At 47.6% G+C, this 22,579-nt stretch overlaps 1 long non-coding RNA gene across 2 annotated transcripts in view; it reads left to right on the forward strand.

Moving 5' to 3' along the window:
• Positions 1 to 21,637, forward strand: part of LOC140455136 (uncharacterized) — a 52,994-nt gene extending 31,357 nt beyond the window's left edge. Inside the window, exon 3 of one of the 2 annotated variants that reach the window (XR_011952785.1) lies at positions 19,989 to 21,637. This is a non-coding gene — a long non-coding RNA (uncharacterized lncRNA). Of the gene's footprint in view, positions 1 to 15,767; positions 15,915 to 19,988 lie in introns of those variants that run through there. The other variant, XR_011952782.1, reaches the window with a different exon arrangement.
• Positions 21,638 to 22,579: the final 942 nt, after the last annotated feature.

Here is a 22,579-nt window from a genome sequence, read left to right on the forward strand (position 1 = left end):
AGTGCTGACACTCCCAGTCACACACAGTGCACAGTGCTGACACTCCCAGTCACACACAGTGCACAGTGCACAGTGCTGACACTCCCAGTCACACACAGTGCAAAGTGCAGACACTCCCAGTCACACACAGTGCACAGTGCGCAGTGCTGACACTCCCAGTCATACACAGTGCACAGTGCCGACACTCCCAGTCACACACAGTGCACAGTGCTGACACTCCCAGTCACACACAGTGCACAGTGCTGACACTCCCAGTCACACACAGTGCACAGTGCGGACACTCCCAGTAACAGACAGTGCACAGTGCTGACACTCCCAGTCACACACAGTGCACAGTGCAGACACTCCCAGTAACAGACAGTGCACAGTGCTGACACTCCCAGTCGCACACAGTGCACAGTGCTGACACTCCCAGTCACACACAGTGCACAGTGCTGACAGTCCCGTTCCCAGACAGTGCACAGTGCTGACACTCCCAGTCACACACAGTGCACAGTGCTGACACACCCAGTCACACACAGTGCACAGTGCACAGTGCTGACACTCCCAGTAACACACAGTGCACAGTGCTGACACTCCCAGTCACACACAGTGCACAGTGCACAGTGCTGACACTCCCAGTCACACACAGTGCACAGTGCACAGTGCTGACACTCCCAGTCACACACAGTGCACAGTGCTGACACTCCCAGTCCCACACAGTGCACAGTGCTGACACTCCCAGTCACACACAGTGCACAGTGCACAGTGCTGACACTCCCAGTCACACACAGTGCACAGTGCTGACACTCCCAGTCACACACAGTGCACAGTGCTGACACTCCCAGTCACACACAGTGCACAGTGCTGACACTCCCAGTCACACACAGTGCACAGTGCTGACACTCCCAGTCACACACAGTGCACAGTGCTGACACTACCAGTCTCACACAGTGCACAGTGCTGACACTCCCAGTCACTGACAGTGCACAGTGCTGACACTCCCAGTCACACACAGTGCACAGTGCTGACACTCCCAGTCACACACAGTGCACAGTGCTGACAATCCCAGTCACACACAGTGCACAGTGCTGACACTCCCAGTCACACACAGTGCACAGTGCTGACAGTCCCGTTCCCAGACAGTGCACAGTGCTGACACTCCCAGTCCCACACAGTGCACAGTGCTGACACTCCCAGTCACACACAGTGCACAGTGCTGACACACCCAGTCACACACAGTGCACAGTGCACAGTGCTGACACTCCCAGTCACACACAGTGCACAGTGCTGACACTCCCAGTCACACACAGTGCACAGTGCTGACAGTCCCGTTCCCAGACAGTGCACAGTGCTGACACTCCCAGTCCCACACAGTGCACAATGCTGACACTCCCAGTCACACACAGTGCACAGTGCTGACACACCCAGTCACACACAGTGCACAGTGCACAGTGCTGACACTCCCAGTCACACACAGTGCACAGTGCTGACACTCCCAGTCACACACATTGCACAGTGCTGACCCTCTCAGTCACACACAGTGCACAGTGCTGACACTCCCAGTCACACACAGTGCACAGTGCTGACACTCCCAGTCACACACAGTGCACAGTGCTGACACTCCCAGTCACACACAGTGCACAGTGCTGACCCTCTCAGTCACGCACAGTGCACAGTGCTGACACTCCCAGTCACACACAGTGCACAGTGCTGACACTCCCAGTCACACACAGTGCACAGTGCTGACACTCCCAGTCACACACAGTGCACAGTGCTGACACTCCCAGTCACACACAGTGCACAGTGCTGACACTCCCAGTCACACACAGTGCACAGTGCACAGTGCTGACACTCCCAGTCACACACAGTGCACAGTGCTGACACTCCCAGTCACACACAGTGCACAGTGCTGACACTCCCAGTCACACACAGTGCACAGTGCACAGTGCTGACACTCCCAGTCTCACACAGTGCACAGTGCTGACACTCCCAGTCTCACACAGTGCACAGTGCTGACACTCCCAGTCATACACAGTGCACAGTGCTGACACTCCCAGTCACACACAGTGCACAGTGCTGACACTCCCAGTCACACACAGTGCACAGTGCTAACACTCCCAGTCCCAGACAGTGCACAGTGCTGACACTCCCAGTCTCACACAGTGCACAGTGCTGACACTCCCAGTCACACACAGTGCACAGTGCTGACACTCCCAGTCACACACAGTGCACAGTGCACAGTGCTGACACTCCCAGTCTCACACAGTGCACAGTGCTGACACTCCCATTCACGCACAGTGCACAGTGCTGACACTCCCATTCACACACAGTGCACAGTGCTGACACTCCCAGTCACACACAGTGCACAGTGCACAGTGCTGACACTCCCAGTCTCACACAGTGTACAGTGCTGACACTCCGAGTCACACACAGTGCACAGTGCTGACACTCCCATTCACACACAGTGCACAGTGCTGACACTCCCAGTCACACACAGTGCACAGTGCTGACACTCCCAGTCACACACAGTGCACAGTGCACAGTGCTGACACTCCCAGTCTCACACAGTGCACAGTGCTGACACTCCCAGTCTCACACAGTGCACAGTGCTGACACTCCCATTCACACACAGTGTACAGTGCTGACACTCCCATTCACACACAATGCACAGTGCTGACACTCCCAGTCACACACAGTGCACAGTGCACAGTGCTGACACTCCCAGTCTCACACAGTGCACAGTGCTGACACTCCCAGTCACACACAGTGCACAGTGCTGACACTCCCATTCACACACAGTGCACAGTGCTGACACTCCCAGTCACACACAGTGCACAGTGCTGACACTCCCAGTCATACACAGTGCACAGTGCCGACACTCCCAGTCACACACAGTGCACAGTGCTGACACTCCCAGTCACACACAGTGCACAGTGCTGACACTCCCATTCACACACAGTGCACAGTGCTGACACTCCCATTCACACACAGTGCACAGTGCTGACACTCCCAGTCTCACACAGTGCACAGTGCTGACACTCCCATTCACACACAGTGCACAGTGCACAGTGCTGACACTCCCAGTCTCACACAGTGCACAGTGCTGACACTCCCATTCACACACAGTGCACAGTGCACAGTGCTGACACTCCCATTCACACACAGTGCACAGTGCTGACACTCCCAGTCACACACAGTGCACAGTGCTGACACTCCCAGTCACACACAGTGCACAGTGCTGACACTCCCAGTCTCACACAGTGCACAGTGCCGACACTCCCAGTCACACACAGTGCACAGTGCTGACACTCCCAGTCATACACAGTGCACAGTGCCGACACTCCCAGTCACACACAGTGCACAGTGCCGACACTCCCATTCACACACAGTGCACAGTGCTGACACTCCCAGTCATACACAGTGCACAGTGCCGACACTCCCAGTCACACACAGTGCACAGTGCTGACACTCCCAGTCATACACAGTGCACAGTGCTGACACTCCCATTCCCAGACAGTGCACAGTGCTGACACTCCCAGTCTCACACAGTGCACAGTGCTGACACTCCCAGTCTCACACAGTGCACAGTGCTGACACTCCCAGTCACACACAGTGCACAGTGCTGACACTCCCAGTCACACACAGTGCGCAGTGCACAGTGCTGACACTCCCAGTCACACACAGTGCACAGTGCTGACACTCCCAGTCACACACAGTGCACCGTGCTGACACTCCCAGTCACACACAGTGCACCGTGCGGACACTCCCAGTCATACACAGTGCACAGTGCTGACACTCCCAGTCTCACACAGTGCACAGTGCCGACACTCCCAGTCACACACAGTGCACAGTGCCGACACTCCCAGTCATACACAGTGCACAGTGCCGACACTCCCATTCACACACAGTGCACAGTGCTGACACTCCCATTCACACACAGTGCACAGTGCTGACACTCCCAGTCACACACAGTGCACAGTGCACAGTGCTGACACTCCCAGTCACAGACAGTGCACAGTGCTGACACTCACAGTCACACACAGTGCACAGTGCTGACAGTCCCGTTCCCAGACAGTGCACAGTGCTGACACTCCCAGTCACTGACAGTGCACAGTGCTGACACTCCCAGTCACACACAGTGCACAGTGCGGACACTCCTAGTCATACACAGTGCACAGTGCTGACACTCCCAGTCTCACACAGTGCACAGTGCGGACACTCCCAGTCACACACAGTGCACAGTGCACAGTGCTGACACTCCCAGTCACACACAGTGCACAGTGCGGACACTCTCAGTCACACACAGTGCACAGTGCACAGTGCTGACACTCCCAGTCTCACACAGTGCACAGTGCTGACACTCCCAGTCACACACAGTGCACAGTGCTGACACTCCCAGTCACACACAGTGCGCAGTGCTGACAGTCCCAGTCCCACACAGTGCACAGTGCACAGTGCTGACACTCCCAGTCACACACAGTGCACAGTGCGGACACTCCCAGTCCCACACAGTGCACAGTGCACAGTGCTGACACTCCCAGTCACACACAGTGCACAGTGCTGACACTCCCAGTCACACACAGTGCACCGTGCGGACACTCCCAGTCACACACAGTGCACAGTGCTGACACTCCCAGTCACTGACAGTGCACAGTGCTGACACTCCCAGTCACACACAGTGCGCAGTGCTGACACTCCCAGTCACACACAGTGCACAGTGCGGACACTCCCAGTCACACACAGTGCACAGTGCACAGTGCTGACACTCCCAGTCACACACAGTGCACAGTGCGGACACTCCCAGTCAAACACAGTGCACAGTGCTGACACTCCCAGTCATACACAGTGCACAGTGCTGACACTCCCATTCACACACAGTGCACAGTGCTGACACTCCCAGTCACACATAGTGCACAGTGCGGACACTCCCATTCACACACAGTGCACAGTGCGGACACTCCCAGTCATACACAGTGCACAGTGCTGACACTCCCATTCACACACAGTGCACAGTGCTGACACTCCCTGTCCCAGACAGTGCACAGTGCTGACACTCCCAGTCATACACAGTGCACAGTGCTGACACTCCCAGTCACACACAGTGCACAGTGCCGACACTCCCAGTCACACACAGTGCACAGTGCTGACACTCCCAGTCACACACAGTGCACAGTGCTGACACTCCCAGTCTCAAACAGTGCACAGTGCTGACACTCCCAGTCTCACACAGTGCCCAGTGCCGACACTCCCAGTCACACACAGTGCACAGTGCTGACAGTCCCAGTCTCACACAGTGCACAGTGCTGACACTCCCATTCACACACAGTGCACAGTGCTGACACTCCCATTCACACACAGTGCACAGTGCTGACACTCCCTGTCCCAGACAGTGCACAGTGCTGACACTCCCAGTCATAAACAGTGCACAGTGCTGATACTCCCAGTCATACACAGTGCACAGTGCTGACACTCCCAGTCACACACAGTGCACAGTGCTGACACTCCCATTCACACACAGTGCACAGTGCCGACACTCCCAGTCACACACAGTGCACAGTGCTGACACTCCCAGTCTCACACAGTGCACAGTGCTGACACTCCCATTCACACACAGTGCACAGTGCACAGTGCACAGTGCTGACACTCCCAGTCATACACAGTGCTCAGTGCTGACACTCCCAGTCATACACAGTGCACAGTGCTGACACTCCCAGTCATACACAGTGCACAGAGCTGACACTCCCATTCACACACAGTGCACAGTGCTGACACTCCCAGTCATACACAGTGCACAGTGCTGACACTCCCAGTCTCACACAGTGCACAGTGCTGACACTCCCATTCACACACAGTGCACAGTGCTGACACTCCCAGTCTCACACAGTGCACAGTGCTGACACTCCCAGTCTCACACAGTGCACAGTGCGGACACTCCCAGTCACACACAGTGCACAGTGCTGACACTCCCAGTCACACACAGTGCACAGTGCTGACACTCCCAGTCACACACAGTGCACAGTGCTGACACTCCCATTCACACACAGTGCACAGTGCTGACACTCCCAGTCTCACACAGTGCACAGTGCTGACACTCCCAGTCACACACAGTGCACAGTGCTGACACTCCCATTCACACACAGTGCACAGTGCTGACACTCCCAGTCTCACACAGTGCACAGTGCTGACACTCCCAGTCTCACACAGTGCACAGTGCGGACACTCCCAGTCACACACAGTGCACAGTGCTGACACTCCCAGTCACACACAGTGCACAGTGCTGACACTCCCAGTCACACACAGTGCACAGTGCTGACACTCCCATTCACACACAGTGCACAGTGCACAGTGCTGACACTCCCAGTCTCACACAGTGCACAGTGCTGACACTCCCAGTCTCACACAGTGCACAGTGCGGACACTCCCAGTCACTGACAGTGCACAGTGCTGACAGTCCCGTTCCCAGACAGTGCACAGTGCTGACACTCCCAGTCACTGACAGTGCACAGTGCTGACACTCCCAGTCACACACAGTGCACAGTGCGGACACTCCCAGTCACTGACAGTGCACAGTGCTGACAGTCCCGTTCCCAGACAGTGCACAGTGCCGACACTCCCAGTCACTGACAGTGCACAGTGCTGACAGTCCCGTTCCCAGACAGTGCACAGTGCCGACACTCCCAGTCACACACAGTCCACAGTGCGGACACTCCCAGTCATACACAGTGCACAGTGCACAGTGCTGACACTCCCAGTCTCACACAGTGCACAGTGCTGACACTCCCAGTCACACACAGTGCACAGTGCTGACACTCCCATTCACACACAGTGCACAGTGCTGACACTCCCAGTCACACACAGTGCACAGTGCTGACACTCCCAGTCTCACACAGTGCACAGTGCTGACACTCCCAGTCCCAGACAGTGCACAGTGCTGACAGTCCCAGTCTCACACAGTGCACAGTGCTGACACTTCCAGTCACTGACAGTGCACAGTGCCGACACTCCCAGTCACACACAGTGCACAGTGCTGACACTCCCAGTCACACACCATGCACAGTGCTAACAGTCCCGGTCCCAGACAGTGCACAGTGCTGACACTCCCAGTCACACACCATGCACAGTGCTAACAGTCCCAGTCCCAGACAGTGCACAGTGCTAACAGTCCCGGTCGCAGACAGTGCACAGTGCTAACAGTCCCGGTCCCAGACAGTGCACAGTGCTAACAGTCCCAGTCCCAGACAGTGCACAGTGCTAACAGTCCCGGTCGCAGACAGTGCACAGTGCTAACAGTCCCAGTCCCAGACAGTGCACAGTGCTGACACTCCCTGTCCCAACCAGTGCACAGTGTGGATACTCCCAGTCACACACAGTGCACAGTGCGGAGATTCCCAGTCACACACAGTGCACAGTGCGGAGATTCCCAGTCACACACATTGCACAGTGCTGACCCTCTCAGTCACACACAGTGCACAGTGCACAGTGCTGACACTCCCAGCCACACAGTGCACAGTGCTGACACTCCCAGTCACACATATTGCATAGTGCCGACACTCCCAGTCACACACAGTGCACAGTGCTGACCCTCTCAGTCACACACAGTGCACAGTGCACAGTGCTGACACTCCCAGCCACACAGTGCACAGTGCTGACACTCCCAGTCACACATATTGCATAGTGCCGACACTCCCAGTCACACACAGTGCACAGTGCTGACACTCCCAGTCACACACAGTGCACAGTGCTGACACTCCCAGTCACACACAGTGCACAGTGCTGACACTCCCAGTCACTGACAGTGCACAGTGCTGACACTCCCAGTCACTGACAGTGCACAGTGCTGACAGTCCCGTTCCCAGACAGTGCACAGTGCTGACACTCCCAGTCACACACAGTGCGCAGTGCTGACACTCCCAGTCACACACAGTGCACAGTGCTAACAGTCCCAGTCCCAGACAGTGCACAGTGCTGACACTCCCTGTCTCAGACAGTGCAGAGTGCGGATACTCCCATTCACTGACAGTGCACAGTGCTGACACTCCCAGTCACACACCGTGCACAGTGCTAACAGTCCCGGTCCCAGACACTGCACAGTGCTAACAGTCCCGTTCCCAGACAGTGCACAGTGCTAACAATCCCGTTCCCAGACAGTGCACAGTGCTAACAGTCCCGTTCCCAGACAGTGCACAGTGCTAACAGTCCCAGTCCCAGACTGTGCACAGTGCTAACAGTCCCGTTCCCAGACAGTGCACAGTGCTAACAGTCCCGGTCCCAGACAGTGCACAGTGCTAACAGTCCCGTTCCCAGACAGTGCACAGTGCTAACAGTCCCGGTCCCAGACAGTGCACAGTGCCGACACTCCCAGTCACACACAGTGCACAGTGCTGACACTCCCAGTCACCCAAGTACACAGTGCTAACAGTCCCGGTCCCAGACAGTGCACAGTGCTAACAGTCCCGGTCCCAGATAGTGCACAGTGCTAACAGTCCCAGTCACAGACAGTGCACAGTGCTGACACTCCCGATCCCAGACAGTGCAGAGTGTGGATACTCCCTGTCACTGACAGTGCACACTGTGCATTACAGTTTGCTGACACTCCTGATCACTGCCTGTACATGTCAACACAGTGGAGCTCTATCAGTAACAGGTAAAGCTGTGTATTCAGAATCATATTATTTGTTGCAACTTGAGTAAAATATGCACCAAGTTCTGCTCCCTTGTGCCTGCTGTGCCACGTGGATTTTTCATTGGAAATCTGGAACTCTGACATGACCCTTTGTGAAAGCTAGCAAAAGTTTAAATAGCTCCAGTGGCTGGATATTATTACAGAGCAGCGTCTTTACCAACAGCGTTGTTTGTGTTTCTGCTGTTGCCACAGCTGAAAATATCCACACCCATGCCATCAATGCCAACGCTATAGGACACAGTGAATGCTCCATGTAGATGGGAATTACATGGGTTTGCAAAAGGCATGTGGTTAAGATTTTCTTTCTAAATATTCTCTTTTTCAGGGCAGGGATACATTTGTTTTAAGTGTGTGCAGCCTGGGAACTTTGCTCCATGTTGACTGTCCTCAGGAATGCCATTAATTCACTGAAAGTAAGTGTAGCAGTGACCCTATTTCTGGGGGCAGCTCTGGGGGAAAACCCAGCCACAGCTTCAATTCACAGGAGTTAAGAGGCCAATGTGTCCTCACCATTTCAGGGAGTCCTTATCCCTCACCGATGTTCACTGTGTACCTCACCCCTACCAGCCCATTGGGTCCAAGTCCAACTGTAGGAATTCAACTCAGTCAAACTCACTGAGCGCACGTACCCAATTGTGTTACACAGCAGCACATCAGATGATGTCTTTAACCATGATGTTTTGGGAAGTTATCCAATGAGTTCAATAAACCCATGGATTACAGAACATGCTTGAAAAGCTCAGTAAGTATTTTTCAAACATCTTTTATAAAGCTTGCCATAACAGCTGTAATTTTGGTCTGTTGGGATGAGGTGACGCATATAGTGGTTGTGGTGTTAATCAGCCTGTGGAAACACACAATGCAGATAGCTATGGTAAGAGGCGGTCTGAATGCTGTGGAGTGGGCTACATCACTCAGCACCAAGCTGTGGCATCTTTGGCATGGCTCCATGGAAAACATGCAGTACACTGTGAATTGATAGGCTGGAACAGGGACTGACACGTCAGAGTGGGAAATCAACAGATCAGAAAAGAAATCCTCAGTTGAGAGTGGGAATTGCCAGACAGGAACATGAATCAACAGGTTAAAATTAGCGAAAGTGAAGACTGCAGATGCTGGAGATTCGAGTCAAGAGTGTGGTGCTGGAAAAACACAGCAGGTCAGGTAGCATCCAAGGAGCAGGAAAATTGATGTTTCGGGCAAAAGCCCTTTGTCAGGAATGAGGCTGGGAGCTTCGGGGGTGGAGAGATAAATGGGAGGGGGGTTTGGAGCTGGGGGAAAGGTAGCCTGAGAGTGTGATAGGTGGAGGGAGGTGGGAGTCAAGGTGATAGGTGGGAGGGGAGGGTGGTGCAAATTGGTGGGAAGGAAGATGGGCAGATGGGGCAGGTCATGAAGACAGTGCTGAGCTGGAAGGTTGATGGGAGGGGAAATGACAAAACTGGTGAAATTGAGTTTGTTTGAGGATGTGGCTGAAGAGCTTCAGGGCAGCAGAGATGACCGGGGTGGGGTGGGGGTTGCAGTGAGAGAGAGAGAGAGAGACTCACTGAGATCTTTGTAAAATTGGCACTGACAGTTCAGAGCAGGACTCAATAGATTAGAGTGGTGCTGAAAAAGCACAGCAGGTCAGGCAGCATCCGAGAAACGGGAAAATTTACGGTTCAGGCAAAAGCCCTTCATTAGGATTTTCCTGCTCCTCAGACCCTGCTGTACTTTTCCAGCACCACTCGAATCTTGATTCTAATCTCCAGCATCTGCAGTACCCGCCTCCGCCTAGATCAGAGTTTATATCAACACATCAGAATAGAAATTGATGGTTTGGACGTTAAAACAAAATGCCATTAACTTAAAATCAGGATCTGCTGCAAGGGAATTCTCGACTCACAGTATCAAGCCAGCAAAGGATAATCATTTGCAATATCAGTTTTTAATCAGTGAGATGAATAGTGTACAGTTCAGTGGAATCCCCAATGTGGCAGAGAGGCAACATTATCAACCTTTTTGTTAATTAAGAGCATGTTCATACATATCAATTAAGTCGAGGTGTTAATTGTTGGTTGTTTGAATGTCTATATGGTGAGTGCTGGTTATTGTAATTGTAATTGTAATTCAGAGTAGCTCAACTATCTGTAAACTGACACATAGAACTGAATTTGCAATTGGTTTTGCAATTGAAAGGAGTTCTGAATCAGCCTCCTATTTATTCTCTGCTAACCTCCTGTTAACTCTTTGGCTGCTTCTAATCTCAAAGTCAGGAAGCAGTTTCTGGCCCCTGAATTGTTGTTAAATCCATTTTAAGAAGTTTTCAGCACAAGTGCTGGGGTGGTGGCTCACTATCAACCAAAGATAAAACTGGTGTTAAAAAAACAGTGAAACCAAGGTAAATTACTGCAGATGACGGAAATCGGAAATAGAAACAGAAAACATTGGAGGAACCTCAGCAGATTAGGCAGCATATCTGAAGAGAGAGAAAAAAACAGAGTTGAAAGTCAGATTGATAGCTCTATCATCAGATTAAAATTAACACAGTTTTTACTTCATAGACAATGTTGTTACACTGAGGGGATGTGAATGATGGTGTGGAATGGCATGAGTCACTGTCTTGCTCTCTTAAAAATTTGGATAAAAGTATTTTACTCTAAAGTTGCTTTAACAGCATGGCACCATTTTGGTCTTGTCCTCCTCATTCAGAATTCCATCCATCTCCAGTGTCCATCAAATATCAGGGAAGATCAAAAGACGTTGAAGCAGAAATAGGCCATTCAACCCATCAAGGCTGCTAACCATTGTATGAGATCATGGCTGATCTTATATTCATCAACTCCAATTTCCCGCCTTTTCTGCACAAGCCTTGATTCCCTGACAGATTAAAAATCTGTCCCTGACAGCCTTGAATATACTTTATGATCCAGCCCTTGACACCCCTCTGCAGTGAAGAATTCCACATGTTGACTGCCTTCTGAGTGAAAAAAAAGTCCATTTGTGGGCGGCACGGTGGCGCAGTGGTTAGCACTGCTGCCTCACAGCACCAGAGACCTGGGTTCATTTCCCACCTCAGGTGACTGACTGTGTGGAGTTTGCACATTCTCCCCGTGTCTGCGTGGGTTTCCTCCGGGTGCTCCAGTTTCCTCCCACGGTCCAAAAATGTGCAGGTTAGGTGAATTGGCCACGCTAAATTGCCCATAGTGTTAGGTGCAGGGTAAATGTAGGGGAATGGGTGTGGTGGGTGTGCTTTGGCGGGTCGGTGTGGACTTGTTGGGCCGAAGGGCCTGTTTCCACTCTGTAAGGAATCTAATCTAATCTAATCTAATCTCTCTTAAATGTGCGTCCCCTTACCCTGAGATTATACTCTCTGGTTCTACACTCTCCCTGAGGTGATGTAACCTTTCCACATTTACCCTGTCAAGACACTATGCTGCTTATAGGATCTGAAACCCATGGAAAGTACAAGCCTGTTACTATGGGAAGACAGTGAGTCAGGAGTTTTATTTTCTGTGTACGACAAACCAAAAGGTCAACACACTTCGATAATAAAACAAGTTCTCATGAAGCCTCAGTAGCCAAGGTCTTTTTCCGAGAATAAGGGGAGTCCAAAACTAGAGGGCATAGGTTGAAGGTGAAAGGGGAAAGACTGAAAAGGGACTGCTCGAGGAAATGGTGGAAGCTGGTACAATTGCAATATTTAAAAACAATCTGGATGGGGATATAAGTCGGAAGGGTTTAGAGGGATATGGGCCAAGTGCTGGCAAATGGGACTGGGTCAGATTGGGACATCTGGTTGGCATGGATGAGTTGGACTGATGGGTCTATTTCCGTGCTGTATAACTCGATGACTCAAAAATGTTAACTCTCCTTTCTTCCCAAAGATGCTGCCAGAACTGCTGAGTTTCTCTGGGAATTGCTGTATTTGTATTACACTTCTTCCTTTGGTTATACTCTGTCATTTTATTGTTATTGATAAATTAGAATTGTCATCTGATATGCCACTCTGGTCTAGATATCCACTCGTGTGATCTGTTGATAGCTTGTCACTGTCTTTTATTCTGTTGTAATCTGTTGCAGTGATTTTACTGTGAATTAGTCAGGTAATTCCACTTGGGTTACTATGTATTGTAACTGCACGTTGAATTGGAGAACATGCCGTTCTCCCAATACTGGTGCCAGGCTGTGAATGCATCTTAAAAATGAGGAGTGAAGTCTGGAACCCTGCCAGTTCAGTTGGATACAAATCCAGGTCTTAGAGATGGAAGGGCAGTGTGTATCACCATACAGACTTTATATTTCCCTATCCCGAGTGGAATGTAATATTGTTTATGAAGCAAAAGCAGGTTTTAACCACTAATTCTGATTAAATAGCACATGCCTGAAAGCTCAGACTGTTTCTCTCTCTGCTGCCTGGTGCTTTAATTTCAGATTTCTAGTCTGTTTATTAAGTTCTTCTCGAAAAGCAATCTTCTGGTAACATTTGTCTTATGTCCCTCATTTATGCAAACCCTCATTTTTAACAATTCCAGCTCATGTATTCCACCGCTGTGTGAAGGCGTAGTCATTCCATCCTTAGCGAGCGGAAAATTAAACAGCATATGAACGGTTTGATCTTACTTTTCTGCTTTTGAACTTCTTTTGATTGACATCCCATCATTCCTTGGAGCCCTTTGGGCTTACTAATTAGACTTTACTCCAAAACAGCTCCAAGTAGTTCTGTGAGCATTTTTCACAGTGATTTAATTTCCAAGAACCATGCAGCTAAAATATCCAAAGCATAGTTTTTTTTTGATCTCAGCCTAACTTATCTCTGCTCTTGTTCAGAGATCTTGAATCATAAGTTGCAGGTTAACCTTCCATGAACCATGCCCTAAGCCCTCATCCAGCTGAGTTGCACTACAAATGTATCTCCTTGTTGACATCAAAGTATTTCAGCATTGGTGTTTGAAAGTTAATTATCTTGTTCATGTCTCAAGCCTACTAAATCTATTCCTTCAGTAGGTATGAAGGTAATCAATTAGCTGTAACAATCTTGCAGATAGTTTAAAAATTCTAATAATGTGCTGGACACGTTGTTTATCAATTAAATACAGCTTCAATTTCAACAAGGAATAGCTTGTATTCATCTGCAGAGCACATCACTTCTCCTTCCTTGAAATCCATTTTATCTTTGCTCATTTTGAACCTTTTCCTTGGTAATGCTTCAGCAGTGACCCCATTTCTTTTCACAGTCCGACCTTTCACATAGCGAAATCCCACCTGAATTACAAAGATTCATTGGCCTGAAACAGTAACTCAGTCTCTCCTTCCACAGGGGTAGCACGCTTAGTCAATGACAGCATTTGTGCAATAATTAGAAATTACATTGGTTCAGGAGATCAGGATGTAGGGTAAACAGTCACTAGTGGGAGAGGTCCACAGGCCCTGTAGTAACAATCACAATAAGATCAGAAGAACTAGGAACAGGAGTAGGCCATTTGGCCCTTTGAGCCTACTCTGCCATTTAATAGGATCATGGCTGATTTGACTTTCCTCACGTCCACCTTCCTGCAGTTTCCTCGTAACCATGCTGACCAACAATCCATCTCAGCCTCAAGACATTGCCCCAACAGCTCTCTGTGGCAAGGAGTTCCAAAGGCTCTGCGAGAAGAAATTCCACCTCATCTCAGTCTTAAGTTGGTGCCCTTTATTATGAGTCTATGCTCTCTGATTCTAAACTCTCCCATAAAGGGAAATATCTTCTCAACATTTATTTACCCTGTAAAAATCCTATATGTTTCAATGAGATCATCTCTCATTCTTTGAAACTCCAGTGAATAAAATTCCAGCTTGTTTAGCCTTTGCTCATAAGACCAGTCCTTCATTACAAGGATCACTCTCGTGAACCTTCTCTGGACTGTCTCCAATGAAATAATGATTTTCCTTAAAGAATGGGACTGAAAATACTCATAGTACTCCAAATTTAGGATTAGTGGTGCTGGAAGAGCACAGCAGTTCAGGCAGATGCTGTCATCTGCAAACATACTAACTGTACCTCTTATGCTCACATCCAAGTCATTTATATGAATGATGAAAAGTAGTGGACCCAGCACCGATCCTTGTGGCACTCCACTGGTCACAGGCCTCCAGTCTGAAAAACAACCCTCCACCACCACCCTCTGTCTTCTACCTTTGAGCCAGTTCTGTATCCAAATGGCGAGTTCTCCCTGTATTCCATGAGATCTAACATTGCTCTTCCAGCACCACTAATCCAGTATTTGGCTTCCAGCATCTGCAATTATTGTTTTTACCTCGTACTCCAAATTTAGTCCCACCAACATCTTGTCCATTTGCAGTAAGACATCCCTACTCCTATATTCTAACCTTCTTGAAATAAAGGCCAACACTCCATAAACATTCTTGATTACCTGCTGCTCCTGTATGTTAGCTTTCTGCGTTTCATGTACAAGAATTCACCCAAATCCCTTTTAGCAGTTTTTCTATACTTAAATAATACTATGTTATTTTGTTCTTCCTTTTAGAATGAACAAGTTCACTTGTTCTCACATTATATTCAATCTGTAAACTGTCTGTCCACTTACTTAGCCTATCAATATCTCTGTAAACCAATTGTATCCCTCTCAGAGCCTGCCTTTCCACCCGGGCATGAACCTGAACTAGCTGACATGATCTGGGATTTTGGGTTCGCAGATAGATCAACAGATGAGTGGCAGGAACTTAAGGGAATGGTTCAGAATGGCCAGAATAAGAACATTCCTACTGTAAAGGAAAATTCTAAAGGAAAGACCCACTATCTGTAACTAATGAAAGGAGGTAGGGAAAGCATTCGACGTAAAGGAAAAAGCATATAACTCCACAAAGGTGAGCGGTAGACAGGATGATATTCAGAGAACAAAACACAGCAGAAAATGACCAGAGCATAATTGGGAAGAAGAAGTTAGAGTATGAGAGGAAGCTAAAAATGAAAAAACAATGGGAAAGAGTTTCTATAAGTATGTAAAAAGAAAAAGAGTAAGCTAAATGAATGTTGGTTTTATAGAGTGAGAATTCTAGATTATAATGAAATGGTAGATGAAATTAGCAAACATTTCACTTCTACACTTTACTGTGGTGCATACAGGAAGAGCTACAAATTAGGAGGTGAAAGGGAGAGAAGGACATTGTGAAAATACAATCACTAATGGAGTGCGACTGTACAAATCGTTGGAGCTGCAAGCTGACAAGATGGAACTCCCGATGGACTTCATCCTAGGGTCTTAAACAAGGTGCTGAATGAGGCAGTAGATGCTCAATGAGAAGCAAAACACTGGACATGCTGGAAATCTGAAATAAAACAGAAAGTGCTGGAGAAACTCAGCAGGTCTGGCAATATCTTTGGAGAGACAAACACAATCCATGTTTTGAGTCAGACAGAGAGTCATAGACTCATAGAGATGTACAGCACGGAAACAGATCCTTCGGATCAACCCATCCATGCCGACCAGATATCCCAATCCAATCTAGTCCCACCTGCCAGCACCCGGCCCATATCCCTCCAAACCCTTCCTATTCATATACCCATTCAGATGCCTTTTAAGTGTTGCGATTGTACCAGCCTCCACCACTTCTCTGGCCAACCATTCCAAACACGTACCACCCTCTGTGTGAAAAATTGCCCCTGAGGTCTCTTTTATATCTTTCCCCTCTCACCCTAAACCTATGCCCTCTAGTTCTGGATTCCCCAATTCCAGGGAAAAGACTTTGTATATTTACCCTATCCAAGCCCCTCATGATTTTATAAACTTCTGTAAGGTCACCCCTCAGCCTCCAATGCTCCAGGAAAATCAGCCCCAACCTATTCAACCTCTTCCTATATCTCAAATCTTCCAACTCTGGCAACATCCTTGTAAATCTTTTCTGAACCCTTTCGAGTTTCACAGCAACTTTCCAATAGGAAGGAGACCAGAATTGCATGCAATATTCCAAAAGTGGCCAAATCCATGTCCTGTAACATGACCTCCCAACTCCTGTACTCAGTACCTAACAAATAAAGGAAAGCCTAACAAATGCCTTCTTCATTATCGAACTACCTGCGACTCCACTTTCAAGGAGCTATGAACCTGCACTCCAAAGTCTCTTTGTTCAGCAACACTCCTTAGGACCTTACCATTAAGTGGATAAGTCCTGCTAATATTTGCTTTCCCAAAATGCAACACCTCTCTTTTATCTAAATTAAACTCCATCTGCCACTCCTCAGCCCATTGGCCCATCTGATTAAGATTCCATTGTAATCTGAAGTAACCTTCTTCACTGACCACTGCTCCTCAAATTTTGGTGTCATCTGCAAACGTACTAACTGTACCTCTTACGCTCACATCCATGTCATTTATATGAATGACGAAAAGTAGTGGACCCAGCACCGATCCTTGTGGCACTCCACTAGTCACAGGCCTCCAGTCTGAAAAACAACCCTCCACCACCACCCTCTGTCTTCTATCTTTGAGCCAGTTCTGTATCCAAATGGCGAGTTCTCCCTGTATTCCATGAGATCTAACATTGCTAACCAGTCTCCCATGAGGAACCTTGTTGAACACCTCACTGAAGTGCATAGAGACCATGTCAACCACTCTGCCCTCATCAATCCTTCTGTTATTTCTTCAAAAAACTCAATCAGTTTTGTGAGACATGATTTCCCACACACAAAGCCATGTTGACTATCCTTAATCAGTCCTTGCCTTTCCAAGTACATGTACACCCTGTCCCTCAGGATTCCCTCCAACAACTTGCCCACCACTGACATCAGGCTCACTGGTCTATAGTTCCCTGGCTTGTCTTTACCACCCTTCTTAAACAGTGGCACTGCGTTAGCCAACCTCCAGTCTTCTGGCACCTCACCTGTGACTATCAATGATACAAATATCTCAGCAAGAGGCCCAGCAATCACTTCTTTTGCTTCCCACAGAGTTCTAGGGTACACCTGATCAGGTCCTGGGGACTTATCCATTTTTATGCGTTTCAAGACATGCAGTACTTCCTCCTCTGTGATTTGGACATTTTTAAAGATATTACCATCTATTTCCCTACATTCTATATCTTCCATGTCCATTCCATAGTAAATACTAATGCAAAATACTCACTTGGTATCTCCCCCATCTCCTGCAGCTCCATACAAACACTGCCTCGCTGATCTTTGAGGGGCCCTATTCTCTCCCTAGTTAGCTTTTTGTCCTTAATGTATTTGTAAAAACCCTTCCGATTCTCCTTAACTCTATTTGCCAAAGCTATCTCATGTCCCCTTTTTCGCTCCTATTTCTCTCTTAAGCATACTCCTACTTCCTTTATACTCTTCTAAGGATTTATTCAATCTACACCTGGCATATGCTTCCTTCTTTTTCTTAATCAAACCCTCAATTTCTTTAGTCATCCAGCATTCCCTATACCTACCAGCCTTTCCTTTCACTGTAACAGGAATATACTGTCTCTGGATTCTCGTTATCTCATCTCTGATGGCTTCCTATTTTCCATCAGTCCCTTTACCTGCGAACATCCGCCCTAAATCAGCTTTTGAAAGTTCTTGCCTAATACCGTCAAAATTAGTCTTTCTCCTATTTAGAACTTCAACATTTAGATCTGGTCTATCCTTTTCCATCACTATTTTAAAACTAATAGAATTATGGTCACTGGTCCCAAAGTGCTCCCCCACTGACACCTCAGTCACCTGCCCTGCCTTATTTCCCAAGAGTAGGTCAGGTTTTGCACCTTCTCTAGTAGGTACATCCAAATACTGAATCAGAAAATTTTCTTGGACACACTTAACAAATTCCTCTCCATCCAAACCCTTAACACTTTGGCAGTCTCAGTCTATGTTTGGAAAGGTAAAATCCCCTACCATAACCACCCTATTATTCTTACAGATAACTGAGATCTCCTTACACATTTGTTTCTCAATTTCACGCTGACTATTAGGGGGGTCTATAATACAATCCCAATAAGGTGATTATCCCTTTCTTACTTCAGTTCTACCCAAATAACTTCCCTGGATGTATTTCCGGGAATATCCTCTCTCAGAGCTGTTGTGCTATCCCTTATCAAAAATGCCACTCCTTCTCCTCTCTTGCCTCCCTTTCTATCCTTCCTGTAGCATTTGTATCCTGGAACATTAAACTACCAGTCCTGCCCATCCCTGAGCCATGTTTCTGTAATTGCTATGATATCCCAATCCCATGTTCCTAACCATTCCCTGAGTTAATCTGCTTTCCCTGTTCGACCTCTTGTATTGAAATCAATGCAGTTTAATTTATCAGTCCTACATAGTTCTCTACTTTGTCCCTGCCTGCCCTGAGTGTTTGACTCACTTCTGTTCTCAACTGTACAGTCAAGGGTTGTTCTCTTTCCTCACTATCTCCCTGGGTCCCACCTCCTCCCCCTCCCCTCCCCTCTGCCCCATTACTAGTTTAAATCCTCCTGAGCAAGCTCTAGAAAATTTCCCTGCCAGTATATTAGTCTCCTTCCAATTTAGGTGCAATCCGTCCTTCTTGTACAGGTCACCTCTGTCCCGAAAGAGATTCCAATGATCCAAAAATGTGAATCCTTCTCCCATACACCAGCTCCTCAGACATGTATTCATCTGTTCTACTCTCCTATTCCTGCCCTCACTAGCTCATAGCACTGGGAGTAATCCAGATATTACTACTCTCGAGGACCTCCTTTTTAAATTCCTGCCTAACTCTCTGTAATCTTCCTTCATCCTTTTCCCTTCCTATGTTGTTGGTTCCAATGTGGACAATGCCCTCGTGCTCACCCCTCTCCCCCTTGAGATCATTCTGCACCCTCTCTGAGACTCTAAAGAAAATGTTAAAAATCACACAACACCAGGTTATAGTCCAACACGTTTAATTGGAAGTACATTAGCTTTCGGAGTGACACTCCTTCATCAGGTGATTGTCATTCGCTAAAGAAAATGGTCATTTTTATGCTATAGGCAGAGGGGAGCAGGCGTGAATGAAGCAGATGGTAAAGATATCTAGAGCAATAGGCAAAGGATAGAAAGCTAGATGGATGGATGGATGGATGGATGGATGGATGGATGGATGGATGGATGGATGGATGGATGGATGGATGGATGGATGGATAGATAGATAGATAGATAGATAGATAGATAGATAGATAGATAGATAGATAGATAGATAGATAGATAGATAGATAGATAGATAGATAGATAGATAGATAGAAAGAAAGAAAGAAATTTATTGTTACACGTATTTGTGAATATACAGTAAAATGTATATAAGTTGCCACATAAATTATATATTTTAAAAAAGAGACAAAGTTAAAACAAATATAATTTTACTTCATTTCATAGCCGCTTGGTTTCACCAATCCGCCATTGCAGAAGATCAGAGCCTGTCCAACTGCTAAGGATCCGGGCCTCTCGAACCAGCCAAGGACCAAGGATGGGCCTTCTCCAACCAGCCAAGGATGGGCCTCTCAAAGATGCTAGATGGGCTGAATCTCCTTCTCCTGCTCCTACTTTCTACATTTCTATGAAGTACTAGTAAACCTAGACTCCTTATGTGTCCACCTCATTGTAGAAACACAACCAGACTTTAATGCGGTTGCTCAATGCTGTTGAGCACAGATGAGCAAAGCCGCAGCACCGAAATGATACATGATAATGATGTGGAACAGGCTCTTCGTTTAGCCAATGTTGACTAGGCCCAGAAAAACAGGCCCAGGTTGAGGAGAAGATTAACTACATCCTGGTGCATCAACAGTTGGAAACAAAGCAATGGTAGCACAAACTGAGAAATGCCAGGTACTTTTGGAATGCTGAAGACTATTTTAATCAGTGAGCCAGTTTTTGCAGGTCCAAACTTGAATCAAACATTCCTCCTTCCGGAAGACGTACCTGGACTAGAGACCAATCGGGGACTTCTCCAAAATAAAAACTAAACAAATATCGGAGACTGCACTCCACATTCAAAAAGGAAAACCATCGCTTTCTGACTGGCTGTCCAACTCAGAACCTCAAGTTATTCAGTTGAAGCTTGTTGATTCACTTAAAACTCACCCTCATTGCCGGGAGATTGGAGAAATTCATCAGGTTGGGCAGTATCTGTGGAAATAGAAACAGCATTAATGTTTCGAGTCCAGTATGATTTTTCTTCAGAATTGTGGCCTCCGTTAAATTTGTGAGACAGAAGTCCCCACTGGGTGACCAGTTTGCAGAACACCTCTGCCTGACCTGCCCATCGCTTGCCAGTCCAATAAATCACTTTGTTTTCATATTAACATTTCGGTCAGGGATTACTGCAATTTTCCAACAAAGTACAACACAAGCTCAAGGAGCAACATCTCATTTTCCAACTGGACACTTTGGAGGCTCAAGGTCTCAACATTGAACTCCTAACTCCAGAAACCGACTGCAATTGTCCATTCTCTATTCTCCTACATTGCCTCTTCCCTCCACAGCCTTATCTTTAAAAAAGTAGTTCTGAAGCAGACTCATATCAGACTCGGAACGTTAATTGTGTTTCTCTCACGGTAGATGCTGCAAGTCCTATTGTTTCCCCAGTATTATTTCCCAGTATGTTTGTTGCAGACCTCCAGCATTCACAATATTTCGCTCTTATTGACGGGAAGTTGAATGTGATTGTGGATGTCCTGACCAGAACTTAAAGAGATTCAGTTAGAAATGAAAAAAATAATTGAACAAGGCGAGAGGAATAGGAATGTGTATTTCTGTGTCTTATGTTTATGCATATATGTGTATGAGGTTTAATTTTGTTTATTTCTCCTTTTTAGTGACTGAATTCCTCAACATTCCTAGCCTCTGACTCGCTCTTGTAGCCACAATATTTATATGGCTGGTCCAGTTCAAAGATAACTTCCAGGATGTTGATAGATCGGAATTTAGTGATGGTAATGCCTTTAACTGTTCAAGGATGATGGCTGGATTATCTCTTATCGGACAGTCAATGTCTGACACGTGTGCAATGTCGAAGAGTATGGTGCTGGAAAAACACAGCCAGTCAGGCAGCATCTGAGGAACAGGAGAGTCGACGTTTCAAGTATAAGCTGTTCATTACTGATGAAGGGCTTTTGCCCGAAACGTCAATTCTCTTGCTCCTCAGATGCTGCCTGACCAGCTGTGCTTTTGCAGGACCACACTCTTAGACTCTGATCTCCAACATCTGCAGTCCTCAGTTTCCCATATGTGTGCAATTTGAATGTTACATTCTGCTTTTCTTCCCAACCTAGATGTTATCCAGGCCTTACCACACAAGTATCTAATGACCCACAAAATAGTGCTGTGCACTGTACATTTTCCAGCAAGCATCCAATGCGTGAATTTATGATTGAAGGTAGAGCAATGGAACAACTGAAAGTGATCAGATCTGAGGCACTGTGAGGAATTCCCGATATTCTGATTACTTTAGATGATGGACCTCCAACATCTACAACCCTTTTCTTTTGAGCTAGGTATGTCTCCAGCCATTGGAAACATCCCCCACTGCCAATTCCCATTGACTCCAGTTTTGCTTGGGTTCCTTGATGCAACATTCAGTCAATTGTTGCCTTGATATCAAGGGCAATCACTCTCACCTCATGTCTGGAGTTCAGCTCTTTCGTCTGGACCTAGACTATAATTAAAGTAGGAGCTGAGTGGCCCAGGTAACACCCAAACTCAGTGTCAGTGAACAGGCTATTACTGAGTTGGCAGATCTCAGCTGCAGTAGTGGTATGTGTAGGACAGCAGTGGCCTCAGCAATCCTGGTTAAGAGAGGGGAGAATTTGACAAGAGTCAGAACCACAATGCAATGAATGATGTCTCTGATGGAAGTGTGCCAACATCAACAATAGAACTTAGACTTATGTTTTTAACACAGTAAAAAGTACCAAGTGCTTCAGCAGAAGGTAGGATCAGACTTAGCTATTAAGTTAATAAAGGTA

Source organism: Chiloscyllium punctatum, chromosome 3, assembly GCF_047496795.1.
Source record: "Chiloscyllium punctatum isolate Juve2018m chromosome 3, sChiPun1.3, whole genome shotgun sequence".
Taxonomy (NCBI): Eukaryota; Metazoa; Chordata; class Chondrichthyes; order Orectolobiformes; family Hemiscylliidae; genus Chiloscyllium; species Chiloscyllium punctatum.